Source organism: Cupressus sempervirens, chromosome 3 (assembly GCF_028749045.1).
Source record: "Cupressus sempervirens isolate cs-2001-9-10 chromosome 3, ASM2874904v1, whole genome shotgun sequence".
In the NCBI taxonomy this organism is placed as follows: Eukaryota; Viridiplantae; Streptophyta; class Pinopsida; order Cupressales; family Cupressaceae; genus Cupressus; species Cupressus sempervirens.
In genome coordinates, this window is record NC_143120.1 from 527,554,872 (window position 1) to 527,572,869 (window position 17,998).

The following is a 17,998-nucleotide window of genomic DNA, read 5'->3' on the forward strand; positions in this document are numbered from 1 at the left end:
TTCCTCATTAAAAAAGGTTGAATTGAATTATTATTGAATCGCTATTGAATTGCATACTCATTTAAGTTCAATATTTCCATAGACTTTCATTTCTTAGATTAAAATCATTTAGATTTAATATGCATATATCTAGTTAAATTTATTTCATATGCTATTAGATTAAGTGCATCTTTCATTTAGATTACTTGCTCGTTCATATAGTCTTAATCACATTTTAAAACCTTTGTTCTAGAATGGTCTGATTACCTGTACCTCAAATCTGAGAGCCTAAGCAGGTAAAATCCACCTAGATAGAAGGCAACAGGTCATCTTACAGGACTCCTCTTGTGTGAACAATCTCATGTTCATTGCAGGATGAATCTGCATATAAGGACTATGTTGAAGTGTGTGTGTGTTAAACAGAGGCCACATTTGCACATATACATTTATGGCACCAAAGAAATCAATTTCTCTGGCATCATTCGCATTTTTTTTTGTTATTTTAGCATTATGTTTGTATTATTCTATACTGTCACTTGAATCTTTGTGCGAGACATTCCATTTTTGCACAAGGATTTGAAGTTATCAGGTGAAGTTTTAAAACATATCATGCAAAAAAATTCCCTATTGCGCAAGTCTTCATGTGGCACATTATTTTCCTGCGTGGTTTGATGAAAGATTTTGTGTGACCCTGTGCAAGATTTTGCATGAAATTTTGTAACAGTAAGTTTAATTTTATCACTTTTTAGCATCTTGTTCATTTAATTTTTCTAACATGGTTTTCTCTGAATCTTTATTCTTCTATTTCTCTAGCTTTTTGCAGCTTAACTGTTGTGTACAGGATGTTTGTCAAAGATTCCTTACAAAACCTACTTAAAAATAGACTAATTTTTTTCTTGCAGGATGATTACTAAAGATACATTTGATGAAGACTACTTTTAAAATCCACAAAATAGCATTTTTTCTTTCTTGCTTTCAAAACATAGACTAATTAGGGCTTGTGAACTTCCTAGGGTGCAAGATAGCAGAATAGGGGATTATGCTCTTCACCACTTGGAGGTCATGACCAAGGGTGAATCAAAAACCTAGATGCTTCTAAAAGATGGCATTCCAAAGAAGGCAAGTAGCTTGGTGGTTCTCTAGTATGAGTCCCTTTCTATGAAAGGATGATGGTTTCCTTTTAAGGAATCAGAATCTTGAGAAAGGACAAGTCTAGATTGATTAAACTAAGTTGGTAAATTAACTTGTTTTGTGTGTTTGTGTGAGGAAATAAGGTAGAGGATTATGTTGTTTTTTCTTGGGGGAAATCAGAAACTTGGACCCTTAAATCAAAACCACCAATCTAAGTCAATCCTTTAGAGGGCCTGTTGGAGCAATCCAACCTCTAGGAATGACCCAAGTGAGCACACTCCTTTTCTCGAAGATTCCAACTCACTCTAATAAAGAAGCTTTGTAGAGAAAAAGACTCCAAAGCTGGATTAATTTCCTCTCCTTGACTCGTTATATCACATGTCAAGGAGAGGCTCTATCTGTTGCACTAGTTGGCGCTGGCCCTAGTCTTGCTAAGCAAGTGTGTGTGCTTTTAGATGCTGGTGTGGGCTTTTGGTCTCAACTCTGCTTGTGAAGCCATTGGGGATTAATTTGAATGGAAGCCAAGTAAAGACCTCTTAGTTAGAAGCCAATAGGTTCACCTCCGAAAGGAGGCATAATCTTTGTACGAGGGGGAAGAATCTCTCCTATAGAACTCACCATAGGCATGCTACTGGAAATTTGAAGGTGGTATATGCACTTGTCCCCTGCCACAAGGGTGCTTATTCAGTGTATACTATTGAGTCCATTGAATATACCAAAAATATGGGTGCCCTCTAGGGGGTGACATGGTTGTGTAAGGTACACACATGTGCATAAGATGTGGGACAAAGGTTTTTCCTTCTCTATCATTTTCTATTTTTAGGGATAAAGTGTATTTGTTATCGAGTCCTAAACATGTCCAAACTTGATTAAACAAACTAAAAGTCATGACTCCCTATCTCTCTAAGTTGCTTTGCCCTTAGTTGGATTGTATTTGACTATTGCTTGCTTCCTGTGTCCTATTGAAAACATTTTGTCTTACTTGAAACCCAACATTATTTCACAAATCTGGAAATCAACCCTAAAATCTATCTATTATCTATCAAACAAACCTCCAAACTATCTAGAATAGTTCAAAACTTGTCAAAATCTCTTTAAAATCCAAGTTTGCTATCAGTCTGGTCTCCATTTTTTGTGCACAATTTACAAAATTTTGTGGGAGTAGCTTTTGTCCTATCACTTCTTTACTTGGCTCTATCCAAGTTCTCGCATGAATAGTTGCACATTTCCACACAAGATCTTGCCTCAAATGTCCATATTTTGTTGTCAACTTTGCACTTCTTCACACGGCCTGGAGCACATCCTCATGTGAAATTCTTATACTATCCTAAGTCTTTCCATGACCTTGTGTACTTTCTTGTGTGCCTCCTAGAGGATCTTCGTGCAAGATCATGAGTCTGAACTATCAAGTTCATCTATTAAAGCTATTTGCACTCTTTACCAAGTCTATTTCATGCATCAGTTTACTACTTCTCTGTCTAAAAATAGTCCCAAATAATGGCATTTTTCTTAGTTGAAGATTTGTGACCTATACTTTGACTAGTCTCATCTTTTAATTGTCTTGATTCTTGTTCTTTAGTGCTTGTCATACTCCACATTATGATAGTCATAATATTTGGTTGTTCTAGCCTTCAAATTAGACTATTCATGCCTTAGTATATAGCACTATTATCTTGTCCTATTGAGACTACATTCTATTGTGGTCCTTATCTAAGCTTTTTCTTTTTGTCATTGTCTATGACTGTGGCAACTTGACTTATGTTCTAAAACATGGCTATCACTACTTGAAACATAGTACATCAAAATGGCTAACAATAAATGTGCTAAATCCAATATTCCTAGTGAGGAAGAAAAGCTACTTATTGCAAACATGAAGCAAAAAATCCAATCAATGAGTGCTCAACTTCAAAGACTAAAGGAGGAAGATGAAACATCATCAAACAAATTCTCCTTGAGAGAAAATTTCCCTTCCTCCTATGACAACCAAAAATTAAATTCTTGTGATCTTGAATCCAAGATATCTGAGAACACTTCACAAAAACCCAAGAGACCTGGAAATATCTTTGAAGAAAAAATTTGGGAACCTAAACCAAAGCATGATTTCACCCCTTTGGGAAGATCTTATGAATCAACTTTGGAAGAACTTCTTCAAAAGAAACTCATTGTGTTACCTAAGGTCACTTTGGTGGGAGTTTCCTTTATGAGTAACTATTGTGTTTATCATAGACATAGTTTACATAAAACTTCACATTGTAAGGAGCTAAAAAATGAGATCCAAGATCTCTTTGACAATGACATAATTTGAAAATCTAAGCTCTCATCTATTATAGATTATACTTTCAAGAATGATCAACCTCATGAAACCATGTGTAGTAATGGTTCAAATGCAACTTCTACTTCTTCCAACATACAGCCACCTTCTAAACTATCCAATCTTTCCAACACATATTTTCCAAAAGAAGAACTTGCCACTCCCCTTGTTGACTATGTGTACCCTCAAGGAATGCCTTTGAAAGAAACTCAAGCCAATATATACTGGGCTACAAGTTGTTTCACTACCTTCACAGATCATACTTCTTTATGCCCTACTATTCCTATGAAGTCCATTCCAAGTAATTTTCCTTTTGAACTTCAAGAGCCTATTATGCAAACTTCAGAAATAGATTCAAATACAGATTCAAATACTTCCTCATCCTCAAAATTGGTTTCATGTCAAGAGGACTACTTAAATGATGAAGAAACAAGTGTTGATCAAGACCAAGATTCCTTCATCCCCTTTCAAATCTTCCAAGATCTCGTGCCTCCATCTCAAGAGCCACATAGTCCTCCATCTCCCATGTCATGCACCTCTACTAAGCAAGATCATGATATTCCTTCCTCCACCCTTAAGGATATTATCAAAGACCAAGGGAAGGATACTTTTCCTATGTTTGAAGAGAAAAATGTTCCCTCACCCTCTTGTTCTACCTTACTACATTCACTTCAAAACTATTCTCAAGCTTTAAATACTCCTATCAAAGGTATTGCTCCTATAATAGTTACTCATAAATATATTGATGGCTTTGGTCATATCGCTTACTCTAAAGATGTTGATATCCATACTCATAGTCCATTAACATTTTCTAAATCTATCCTTGGTCCCTATCCATCTAAGCTAAAACCTTCAAACCTTCCATCCATATTAGGACCTTATGTTCCTTTATCTCCTACTTCCACTCTTATCTCATTACACATTCCTCCTACCCTACCCCAAGATCAACAAAGATACACATACTTGAACTCTACACATTCACCTTTCCATCTAAACCAGTCATATTGGCCTCATTCATCCACAAGTCCCAAGTCCTTTGGAAGAAATTTGGATGATCACCTCAAACACAAGTGCATGAATCCATCCTCAAAAGTTCACTATGTCTCCTCTAATCGACATGTCAATGTCAAGAAGAAAAATACACAAAAGAGACCACAAAGGTTGACTATCCAAAGAGCTCAACCAAAGAAAGTATGGGTTCCTAAATCTATTATTGAAGAAATGTGTTCTAAAGCATCTAATGAAAAATCAAAAGCTATGTGGATTCCCAAGTCTCTTCTGAAGGACCTGAATATTGAAAACAAATCAAAGTTGACATTTAAGCTTCCAAAGGCTTCCACTCCATCTTCTTCCCAACATCTTCCTAAAAAGGTTTCAAAACCTTCTACTCCACCTTCCTCCAAAACTATTCCACCACCTCATACATCTAAACCTCACATTATTTCATCCATATTTCCTCCATCATTCCCCTACCCTTCAAGGTGTGTGTTAATGTTGATCTTGCCCACTTTTTCTTCTACCCTTGAACATCCCTTTCAATACCCTATCCACTTCACCTTTTATCCTCCACCTTTTATCCGTTCATCCCATTGATCTCATCTATAACCTAAAACCTTATCCTCCATATATATTTTCTACTATCTCCCTTCCATTACCTTATCAGCATCTTTGAGTGTACCTTGCTATGGTGTTGGCTTATTATAACTTACCTTTGTTATAGGCATTCTATCTAACTTGAGAAAGGCTTGAATTCTTTCCAAAAACTCTAAAATCCAAAAAAATAAAAAAAAGTGCCTTGGTCAAAACTTGGAAATAGGCACCTTGGTAGCAAAAGTAAAGATAAATAAATCTATCTTATGGTGAAAACCACTTCTTGTGGCACCTTGGACAAGTACCATGATGAAAACTTGGTAAACAAGTGTCATGCATAATTCTTCCATCCATGACATCCTATCATGATCTTGATTATCCTTCATATGTCCTCATTCCCAAAGTCATTCACTCATAACCTCCATAAAAAAAATTTCTATCCTATTCAGTTAACCATCTGGTCTTGATCAACAAAAGAAAGAAGAAAACTTAGCTCTTAACAATCTCTTAACATGGTCATTTTCTTGGATTACTTACGTGATACCCTTCATTACACCATGAGCTTATATTGTTATATCTTTTTCCCTAGCTTGGGTAATCTTGTGAAGACTGTCCTTGAGGGTAACATTCACTGCTTCATACTCTTTGCCTATCCATCTCCATTTATCCACCAACTTGCTACTACATCTCATCCTACACCTTGCTAGACATTGAAAAAAAAAATCGAGGTAATCCTTCTTGAGAGCTAGTAATCTCTAAAAAAGTTCTAAAGATTTGAAAATATCTTGAAAAACTCTAAAAATTGTAAAAAGTCCTGAAAAAATCATTATCCTGGTGAAAACCTAGCAATAGGTGCCCTCGTGATACAAAAAAAAAATTGAAAAATTACAAAATACAAAAAAATCAAAAAGAGAAAAATACAAAAAAAATTGAAAAACAAAAAAAATACCATTGGGGAAAACCTAGAAACAAGCATTATGGTAGCAAAAAAATGAAAGTTCTACCAAGAAGGTGAAAACCTAGTAAACAAGCGCCTCTTGTTCCCAATGCTCCATCTTGCAACACATCTTCTAGCTTCTTGTACAATTGCTTTCCTACTTTTCCTACTTTTCACTCATGTATCCATGGATTGAGTCTTCTCATAGCTCAGGGGCATTCCCCTTCAGTCACTCTTTTCGAGATTCTCCTCATAGAATCTCTTTTGCAATAGTCACCAGTCATTCTAGCTGTATCTGCCTACTATTGTCAGTGTCACTCTTTCAAAGTTTTCCTTATAGAATCTCTTTTGTGACAGTCACTAGTCATTCTGGCTGCGTCTGCCTACTGTTGCCATTGTCACTCTTTGTCAAGATTTTTCTCATCAAATCTCTTTCACAATACTCACTAGTTGTTTTAGTTGTGTTTTCCTACTATTACTTAGGTCATGTTTTGAGATTCCTTTATGGAAGATCTCTCTTGCATTTGTCACCAGTCATTTTGGCTGCATCTGCCCACTGTCACCAGTGTCACTCTTTGTCAAGATTCATCTCATCAAATCTTTTTCACAATAGTCACCAGTTGTTTTAGTTGTGTCTACCTACTATTTCTCAATTCATCTTTCAAGATTCCTTTATGGAAGATCTCTCTTGTGTCAATCACCAGTCATTCTGGCTATGTCTGTCTACTATCGCTCAGTCCTCTTTAGGTTCTTCACCTTGAAGATCCCTCTTTGGACCTCAATCACTAATCATTCTAACTGTGTCTACCTACTATTGTCACCCTAGTGAAGAGATTTCTTTCAAACATGTTCTGGACACTAATAATTGACATCAATCCTATGACATAAAAATGAACTCAAAATGACATACTTGTTTGGATATGTTAAGCATTTTCTTTATGGGCTTTGTTTTTTCTTTATCATGTCTCCTTGAGAAACTAGATGATGTCATTTCTAACTAGAGAAGTAATGATTGGGGGAATGATATTTTCTTTGCTTTCTGTCTATGGTTTCATTCCAATTAGTTGACAAATTCCTATAAGAGGGGTGTCCACTATAAGCACCTCCATCTCGTATTGGATGGTCGGGTGTACCTCGACTCCTTTTATATGAATATATCAATAACATTGGTTCTTCTCCTTGTCTGTTGGAGTGAACTCTTCATGCTACAGTAAATACTGATACTCATCCTTCTAAGTGAACGTATGGGTCACTACGAGTATACCTAGCACACTTTTATCTCAGGTTACAAATGCAAGGGTCATTGCAAATAGAATACTTACTAAGTACTTAGCATAAGATGAATCTCTAATGTACTTGGTGTGTCTTCCATGCAAGCAACATTCTGGTCATCCTAACATTTATATTTTGATGCTTATGTTAACTTGCTACAATAAAAGGGAAAAATGTTCTAGTCATTCTGGCTTCTTGTGCCTTGAATGCTTATATTTAATCTCGAAAAACTTATAACATATGTCCTATTCATATTCCCATGATTTGAATGTCAGTGGGAATTGTAAGATGTATGGGATTTCATCCTATGCTCAGTGATGATAATTGTCGAGGCTTGGTAACCAGACCTAGGGTTGCATCTAGTTTAAGGTTGAATTTAGCTTAGGGTTGCATCTAGCATAGGGTTGCATTGCATGAGCGCATGGTTCAATTACAGATCTACTTGTATCCTTTGTGATGAGGGATTGTCAGCTTCTTAAAAGTATCATGTTTCTTAATGACTACACAAATGATCAATTAATCACCCTCTTGGCTATTTTGGCTGATTTGAACTAATTTTTGGGATCGAATTCAAAATTTGACACACCTAAGTAGCTAAAAATGCATTACATGATCGAATGCTTATGCAGCCCAAATTTTTTTGATACTTTATGATTTTTGGAATATTTTCAACTCAAAATTCTTCAAATTTTCCAAATTCATTTTGCAAAAAGTCATATGTGGTTAAATTTGGTCAAACTTGGTCTTCTGGACCTTGAAATCACTGTAAATTGACTCTACATTTTCTTCTGATCATTCTGATCTCTTCTATATCCTATTGAATCTAAGATTTCTTCTATATCTTTCAAAATACTAGTTTACATCATATTTCTGGTGTGTCATCTTTCGATTTCACTCCCGAGGGGGCAAGATGATTACATAATTGAACTCAAATTCCAAATCAATTTGAATTCTTATTGCTTGGGGCATCTCATTCCCATCTGATGCCCTCATCACTTGGGGCATCTTGTTTCCCTCTTTTTGGCATCTTTGTCATCTATTTCATCTTGTCATCAGTTGATTACAAGTATCGAGACAATCTAAACCTCAACTCTTGAGGATTAAGATTCATTCTGGGGATGGTCCTATGACTCATCAACTAATCTCAGGTATCTAGATGTTCTATTTGGATCCTTAAAGATTAAGCTTCATTCTGGAGATAATCTTTTAAATGCTATCAATCTCAGGTATCTAGATGTTATTTCTAGATCCTTAAAGATTAAGCTCCATTTTGGAGATAATCTTTTTAATGCTATCAATATCAGGTATCTAGATGTTCTATCTAGATCCTTAAATAATAAGCTTCATTCTAGAGATAATCTTTTAAATGCTATCAATCTCAGGTATCTAGATGTTCTATCTGGATCCTTAATGATTAAGCTCCAGTCTAGAGATAATATTTTAAATGCTATCAATTTCAAGTATCTAGATGTTCTATCTAGATCTTTAAAGATTAAGCTCTATTATAGAGATATTCTTTTAAATTCTTATCAATTTCAGGTATCTAGATGTTCTATCTGGATCCTTAAGGATTAAGCTCCATTCTGGAGATAGTCTTTTAAATTCTTATCAAATCTTGGGTATCTAGATGTTCTATTTGGATCCTTAAAAGTTAAAATTCATTCTGAAGAAAACCTTTAAAATGCTTATTAAGTTAGGTATCTAGGTGTTCTTCTTGGATTCCTTAGGACTAAGCTCCATTCTAGAGATGGTGCTTAAAAGCTTATCAATTGGTCTCCGTAACATCAACTTCAGAACCAATCTTATTTCCTAATTTGTGTATCACACTTTCTAATTTTCTTTGAATTGAACGTGTTGCTTGCACATTCATTCAAAGAGGGGTAAAATGTAATACCCCAAAATTGGTGCATTGCCATAATCACCAATTATGGTCTATTCTGATCAACCCTAAAGTCCTATTTCATTAGGCAATTCTAATTCTGATTATCGCTACTTGACTTAATTGTCAAATGCAAAAAACCCTAAATCTGCATTAATCGTGCTGCTTATTTAATTCCTAAAGTATTGACTCGTATTAGTCACATTAAACCTATTTACTAAGATTTAAATTAATTTGAAGTATTTATACTTTAATTAAATTAAATTATCCCAAGGACAATGTACTAAGGAATTAAAATATTTAATTTAATAATTGTGCCCACTTAAATTAATTGAATTAGAATATTCAATTAAATGAAAAAGGTTTTGTGAGGTCATATCTCACTTATTAAATTAAGTAATATCTACAAAATCTTCTCTTCAATTCTAAATGGAAACTTTGAGTGAACTATGTCTCTAATTAGAATCAATCTAGTTAACTTGCTCTCACACTTTTGACAAGTTCAGTTAACTACTCATCACACTCAGATAAGAAATAGTTCACTTCACCTGCACAAGGAAGTTTCCATTTCAACTGAATCTTCTATCTAATCATAACCATTCATCAAGGTTGATCCTAACTGTTGATTCATTCCTAGATTTTATTTAATGGACCCATAATTCCTCATTAAAAAAAGTTGAATTGAATTTCTATTGAATCACTGTTGAATTGCATACTCATTTAAGTTCAATATTTCCATAGACTTTCATTTCTTAGATTAAAATCATTTAGATTTAATATGCATATATCTAGTTAAATTTATTTCATATGCTATTAGATTAAGTGCATCTTTCATTTAGATTACTTGCACATTCATATAGTCTTAATCACATTTTAAAACCTTTGTTCTAGAATGGTTTGATTATGTGTACCTCAAATTTGAGAGCCTAAGTAGGTAAAATCCACCTAGATAGAAGGCAACAGGTCATCTTGCAGGACTCCTCTTGGGTGAACAATCTCATGTTCATTCTAGGATGAATCCACATACAAGGATCATGTTGAAGTGTGTGTGTTAAATAGAGGCCACATTTACACATATACACGCAGCTCTGTAGGTACATAAGTACGCAAGTCCATAGGTCCACAGCTCCATAGGTGCACATTTCTAGAAGCTCCATTGATAGTTAACTACCAATTCTAAAAATAGAGCCTTCCATGCATTGAAAATGCATTTTGATAGTAGTTTAACTCTTACAGATGCCCAGTGAAGGATCAGCTTCCATTTTTGGCACTTCTTGATACTCCCATTTTGACTGAAGGCTTTCTTATCCTTTCTCCTCTCATAATTTCTATGTTTTTTAACATGTAAAGGCTCATGCATCCAATTAATGAATAAAATATGGATGGAGTCCTGTTTAGCACTAGTTGGATTTGTTAGTTTGTATATAATTAGTTTTTTTTATTGTTTTAACGCATTTTATTGCATAAAGATATCTCTCACTCTCAACACAAATTGGGGAGACAATTTCTTATAAATACTCCATTGTAACATGTAATTGGGACTGCCATTATTTTGCAATAAAATTATTCTTTTGGTGCTTGCATTTGAAATGTAGTGATTCTTGCTTGAATGTGTCATATTTTTGTGAATTTTGTTCATGGAATTGTGATTGAGCCAAAGGTTTATTGCTTTGTTTTTGGTGGTGTGATCTTTTAATTCTGGTGTTTGCTATAGTTTTATAAATTTTGCTAACGTATCTAGCTCGAGAAGAAATCATCAAATTGTGCCTGTATAACTCTATCTCGCATTAGTGCACTTTCTATGGCCTTGCAATTTGATGAAGAGTGAAATATCATACGATCATTAAAGTTTATCACTGATGATTGCATCAGTGGAATTGAGGAAGCACTGCTCCTACTTTCATTGGTTACCTACCAATCTCTTCAAAAGCTTAACTCATAGATGTGTTGTTTTTTGTAGCTTATGTTCATTAGGATTTCAATTTCACATTATTTGCTTTGAAGTTCATGTCATTTGATTTAAAGTTCTTGTTATTTGCTTTGTTAACCCTGTTATTAGAATAGGAATTCATACTAGCTGTATTGTTATATTGCATTCATAAAAAACATAAAAACACAAAAACATATTTCTTTTTAGTGTTTTTTTTTAAAGAGTGTGCAGATTCTTCATCCCATCTAAGATCAAAACAAACCAGCAAAGGCCTCCTCATAAACATTCACATTTATCTTCAACTGATTAGATTTTAGTAGGTCATAGGATCACCCAAAACCTTGGAGTTGATTCACAAAATTAGCTTTTCAAGAGAGGAATTCACAAGAATTCCTATTGTTTAGCATCGTGTAAAATGATAGCTCAATAGAAGTGGCACTAAAAGGAGGGATACACTTTTGATTCTTAGAAAAGGAAGGAAAATTTGCCAAAGTTTTGAAATTCTACACTTTTTGTAGAAATCTATGCTTCACACAAGTTCAAAAAAATTTCTAAGTTTTTGAGAGATTTAGGTGTGTAGCTCTGCAGGTATGCAGGTACACAGATCCACAGCTATGCAAGTTTGCAGGTGCGAAAAACTTTGTGGTGTGCAAAATTCAGTGTTGTGAGAAAGTGTACTTTTGTAGAGGTGTGTTTTTTCCAAAATTGATGCAAACTAGAGGGTTTTGATTCAAAATCCCCATTTCAACAAGCGTTGAGGTCTTTGCCAAGTGCACACAAGTTTCTTGAGCTTACCCACTTCCAAAAATTACATAGTGATGAGGGAATACCCTAAATTCAACCACTTTCATTCAAACTTTCATCATCTTCTTCAACCCCACCCCCAATCCAACCACCTAGTGGACTGCCACATATTCCAATAGCTACATCTCAACAACCACCATTAAATATGCCAAACCCTCTGATAGCCTTTTTTGCAAATGTTGTAGACTCAACAATAAACTTGAGAGGTGCACTCCATGACCTCCCTAAGAATCCCAAAAAAAATTTCCCAAGGTTCATCTATGGTGAAACATGAACTATCAAATATCACATCAAGGTATTCAAAGAAATTTTCAACCACAAGTAGGTTGCTAACAAGGATGTGGTTCTTTTTTTATTCCCCTACTCTTTGGGGGAAATTTCCTTTAATTTGTACATTAATTTGCCACCTAGATGTATTGGAAATTGGGATACTTTCAAAAAATTGTTTGTAGAACAATTCAAAAAATTAATCAACCTAGTTTTGATACATCAACAATTCATATCAATCAAAAGGGACCCATCTAAGATAGTTTCTTGCTTCAACCATCACTTTCATATGGCATATCGCAAGCTAGAAACACCATATACTATGCCAATTGAAGCCACTATTCAAATTTATCTAAATGCTATGAATCATCTTATTGCTATTTTCCTGACAAGACTTCCTATAGTAGATATCGACACATTGGATAAAGTCTTCATAGAAGTGATTACCTTCACTAAGCAAGCTAATCCTAATAGAGGAGGATTAATGCTTCCAACTCCAGCTATCACAACAATGCCAACATACCCCGCTAGAGTACCCATGATGCCTTGTCAGTTCATACCCATGAATCTAGTTCCATTACAATAGGAACTTGCTCCTCAAATCCTTGCTCTAATGTATCCAGGGTTTGAACCTCCAAAAATTTCCTTCTTTGAGCAAAAGGTAATAGCACCTGCTGAAGCAGACAATGATTTTGTTTCCAAATTTCACTAGATGAAAAAGACTATGTCCCAAATGAATAATGAACTGACTCATCTAAGGTTGTTAGAAGGACAAAACAACAACTTCCAAAGAAACAATGTTGGTCCTTACAACACAAATTATGGCCAATATTGTAACAGGAACTTTGGTGGAAACAACAACAATAATGTAGGAAACAACAATGGGGGGAACAATTTCAACCCTCTTGATTGTAATAATGGCCTCCAAAGATAGAATCGATAGTGCAACACTCAGCTAAATAATAGAAGCATTCTTGCTAACAACAACAATAAAAATGTTTAGTGTGTAGATGTTAATCAGTATGACGATAGTCAAAATGTATCCAACAATGATGGTTCGTATTATAATGCGAATCAAGAGATGACTTAAAGTTCACAAGTGAATGACAATGCTCCTCTTGTATAATTTAATGCTATGCTATTAGAATCCTATGATTCTACATAGAATGTGTAGGTAGAACAACTAGATAGCGAAGAGTTCTCTTTTCCATTCAGTCAAGAACCCAACCTTCAGCATGATGAGCTATTTTCTTTTCACAATGACAATCGAAACACTTATAATCTGAGCAATAGAAAAGAACCTTTGATGGATGGAATTCCTCTAGCTTTACAACCAACTCCTCCCAATCCAAGAGTGAGTAACAATCTGACACCAATTAGGCCACCATATGGAGAACAATAGAATCAGAAAGAGTGAACATGCCAATAATATTGAAAAATCCTGCTTGGTCTACTAAAAATTATAATGACATCAAAGACTTTAAACAAACCAAAGCCAATATCTCCATGTTTGACATGTTACAAAATTGTCCACAATAGCGAGAAGCACTCATGAAGACTTTGGATCATACAAAGGTACCCCATAATATGAATATTGTTCCTCAAAAGACAGTATCTCAACAAGTCAATGCTGTAGAAGCAATGCCCACTATGTTTAAAGACAAGGTTGAAGTACCCCCATTTTTTCTTAGCGTTAGGATATATGTAAAGAATCTTCACAATTTCTTGATTGATTCAAGAGCCTCATGTAATGTCATGCCACTATCGATAGCACAAAGGTTAGGGGTAAGTCCTCAACCTTCCAATCGGATAGTGATTCAGTTGGACAAAAGAGAGGTGAAAGTGATCAGTGTATTTAAAGATGTTCAGATACAATTGATAGTCAATCCCTAGATTCAAGATGTTATTGATATACATGTGGTTGACATTCCAGAGATGTATGGATTTCTTCTAAGTAGAGAATGGACGAAATGCCCAAGAGGATGGTTTTCTACAGATTTCACTTAGCTATGGTTACCATGGAAAGGATTGAACAATCAAATCAAGATAGATGCTAAACCCAAATTGAAAATGATGGTCATAGAATACAATGCCTTGAATGAGGTGGCATTCCTCCAATCTAATTTGGGCTCATAAAAAGTGATGGCATTTGATACAATTTCCACCAAAGCATCAAGTGATTGGGATAAACAACTCAAGATATCAATCCCAGAGAATGAGATCATCATACAATTCATAGATAACATAGTGACTAATTTGTAGTGCTTGGGAGAAGAAGTTGATCCTAGTATCTTACTTCTCCCTAGATCTTATCAATTACACAAAGTTAGCCACTCTGAATTTGAGTTCTCATCATCCCAAGAAGCAGTCACAAAGGTGTTAACACATATGATGCAAGGCAAGGATAACCAAACTCTAGAAAAGGGACCCATGTGAGATCAAGGTCATGTAAACTCAACTAAGTTGGCAAAGTAGGTCAAAGAAGAAATTGAAGATCTAAATTTATCATAGAGTGATACCTATTCGGATGGTGGAGGTTTGTCTTCTCCTCCCCCAAGAATGATCAAGACTTAGAGAAGAAGATGGTACATGAAAGGCCAAGGATGGACTTCAGTTGTCATTCATTTTGAACACAAAATAGATGAAAATAAAGAATTGATAAAGGAAATTCAAGAAAAATAGGAAAAACATGCATTTCCACTATCAACATGTTACAAAGGGGAACCATCAAGTCTACCCTGTGAGAAGTTGCAACGAGTTCCCAAGAAAAAGTCTTTTAACTCTCAGGTGAAAGAGAAGTTAAGAATGAACAAACACAAGGTTATAAAGCCCAAGGAATATCAAATTTGGATGCTTCACTTTGACAGTTCCAAATATAAATTAGGGGCTGGTGTAGGTATAGATAGAATTGGTTAACCCAAAAGGTGGGTCTTTCTACACAACATATCGATTACAATTTAGATGCACTAATAACACTGCAAAATATGAAGCATTGATCTAAGGTCTTCTCTTTGCACTCAAGAAAGGAGTCATGGCTCTCATAATCAAATGAGATTCTCAGTTGGTTATTTGACATGTAAAATCATTATACTCTTGCAATGACAAAATGTTACTTTCTTATAGGAAAAGAGTATGGAATTCACTGGATGATTTTAAAGCTCTAAACATAAGGTCCATTCCAAGGAGGAAGAACATGGTGGTAGATGCTCTCACTATTTTGGTAAGTGCATTACAACCAGTCAAAAGAATGAAGTTGAAAAGATTTCTAGTAGATTTGGTTTCTGCCCCATCTATTTTGGACAATATTACAAACTTTCGAGTCTTTCAGGATGATCAAAACATACTTGAATTTATCATGTGCAATAGTCACTTTAAAGGGCAAGAGATTGATGACAATCTAGATGACAAGCCTAAGGATGATGAACTTGAAGATGAAAATGGGATCCTAAATATAAAGATGAACAATATTCCTAAGGGGATGGTTGAGTTAGAATGCATTTTTTATCATGATGAATCATCATTTAATAAAAGAATGACCCAAGAAAAGGGGATCGAGGAGTGTGATGAATACAACTTAGGAATGGAAGAAGATCTGAGGATGGTTCGAATAGGGAAAGCATGCAATGCACAAGAAAGGGAAGAAATGCTCAAGTTTCTTACTAAGTATAAAGATGTTATTGCCTGGAGCTACAAATAATTAAAGAAATATGACCTTGAGATTATAATGCATGACATTCTATTGAAACCAGATGCCAAGCCTTTTAGGCAAAGACAAAGGCCTATTAATCCTATCATTGAACCTCTTATAATGAAATAAGTTAAGAAATTACTAGATACCAAGATCATATTCCCCATCCACCATTCTACATGGCTGGCTAATTTGGTTTCCGTATGAAAGAAGACTAGAGAGATTTGCCTTTGTGTTGATTTTCATAACTTGAACATGGCATCTCAAAAGGAAAATTATCCTTTACCCTCACTTGACAAGGTTCTAAAAATTGTAAATGGTTCAAAAATGATGGCTTTCCTAGATGGATATTCAAGATATAATCAAGTGATGGTTGATGAAGGAGATCGACTAAAGATAGATTTCACAACTAAATGGGGTACTTTTGCCTACAAAAGAATGCTTTTTGGACTGATTAGTGCAGGGACTACATTTCAATGAGCCATGGATGAAGCTTTTAAGGGATTGGTAAATAAGTGTACAATCATCTACAAGGATGATTTAACCGTCTTTTCAAAAGATCAAAGCACTCACATTGCTTATTTAAGGCAGGTATTCAATAGATGTCATAGGTACAACATATCCCTCAATCGCAAGAAATGTTCATTTGGGGTCACTAAAGGAAAGCTCCTAGTTCATATCATTTCTAAAGCTAGGATCTCCATCAATCCTAATAGAATTGAAACTATTCTAAAGTTGTCACCTCCCCATGGTCAAAAAGAACTCAAATCTTTCTTTGAGAAGATAAATTTTGTGCAAAAATTCATAAGCGGATTTGTAGAAATAGTTTGTCCCCTTAATGATTTATTCAAAAAGGAGGCTAAGACAGAATGGGTTCCAGAGATTAAGAAATCATTCAAAGATATCAAAGTGGCCATTTCTATGGCTCCAATCTTAATAAGTCCTAATTACGAGTTGCCTTTTAAGATATATTCCTTTGCTTTAGAATACTCTTGTGTTGGGATCCTAACACAGAAAAAGGAAAAGGAAGATGATAGACCAAGCACTTTTATAATTTTCCCTCTAAAGAATGTCGAGTTGAAATACTCAAACCTTGATAAACAATCCTTTGCATTAATCAAGCTTGTGAAGAAGTTCCATCATTACATACTAAGAAGTAAGGTGTATGCTATTGTACCTGATCTAGTAGTAAAGATGCTTTTGATGCAAAATGAAATTGGTGAAAGGAGAGGTAAATGGATGGCCATACTTCAAGAATTTGATTTGGAAATTCAACCTATGAGATTAGTCTGAGGTCAAGGGTTGTCAAGAATGATAGTTGATAACCAGGATAGAAATGAAAAGGAATTCAAGTTTGACAGTGAAACAAATGAGGATGATCAGAATAAAATGATTTTATCTCAAGTTGATATTGGTCAAGGTGTGGTGATATACATTTGGTATCAAGACATTGTTTATTATCTTCTACAAGACCAATGTCCTAGGTAGATGAATAGTTCACAATGTATGGGACTCAAAATGAAGAGTGAATCCTACATGCTATGTGACAACAAGTTATATAAAGGGAACTATGAAGGGATTTATCTTAAATGCTTAGGACATGAAGAAGAAAAGGAAGTCTTAGAACATTTTCATGACAAGTATGGTATAGGACATGGTTCAATAGAAGCAATGGTTCACATGATTCTAAGATTGGGTTATTTTTGGCCCTTGATTTTCAAAGACACTTTCAAGCATGTGCACTCTTGCCATATCTATCAAACCAGTGCCAATACAGAAAGGAACCCAGAGATGCCATTACAACTAGTGTACGAGGTGCACCCCTTCACAAAGTGGGGGTTGGATTTCATTGATCTGGTTAATCCACCATTGTCAACTAGATGTGAATTTATTCTCATAGCTATAGATTACTGTACATGATGGACGAAAGTAGAAACATTTAGAAATTGTATTACTAAGGTGGTAACAAACTTCTTGGAAGAACATATTGTTACCGAATTTAGAATGTTATTCACCCTTGTGTGTGATAATGGTTCTACTTTCACATCAGCATTCTTGACCCAATGGGCATTCGAAAATCAAGTCATTCTCAAGTTCCCTTCAAATTATTACCTAGAAGGAAATGGGGTAGCAAAATCTACAAACAAGAACTTGATCACAGTAATAAGATGATTGTTGAAGGAGAATCTGAGGGATTGACATATGCAACT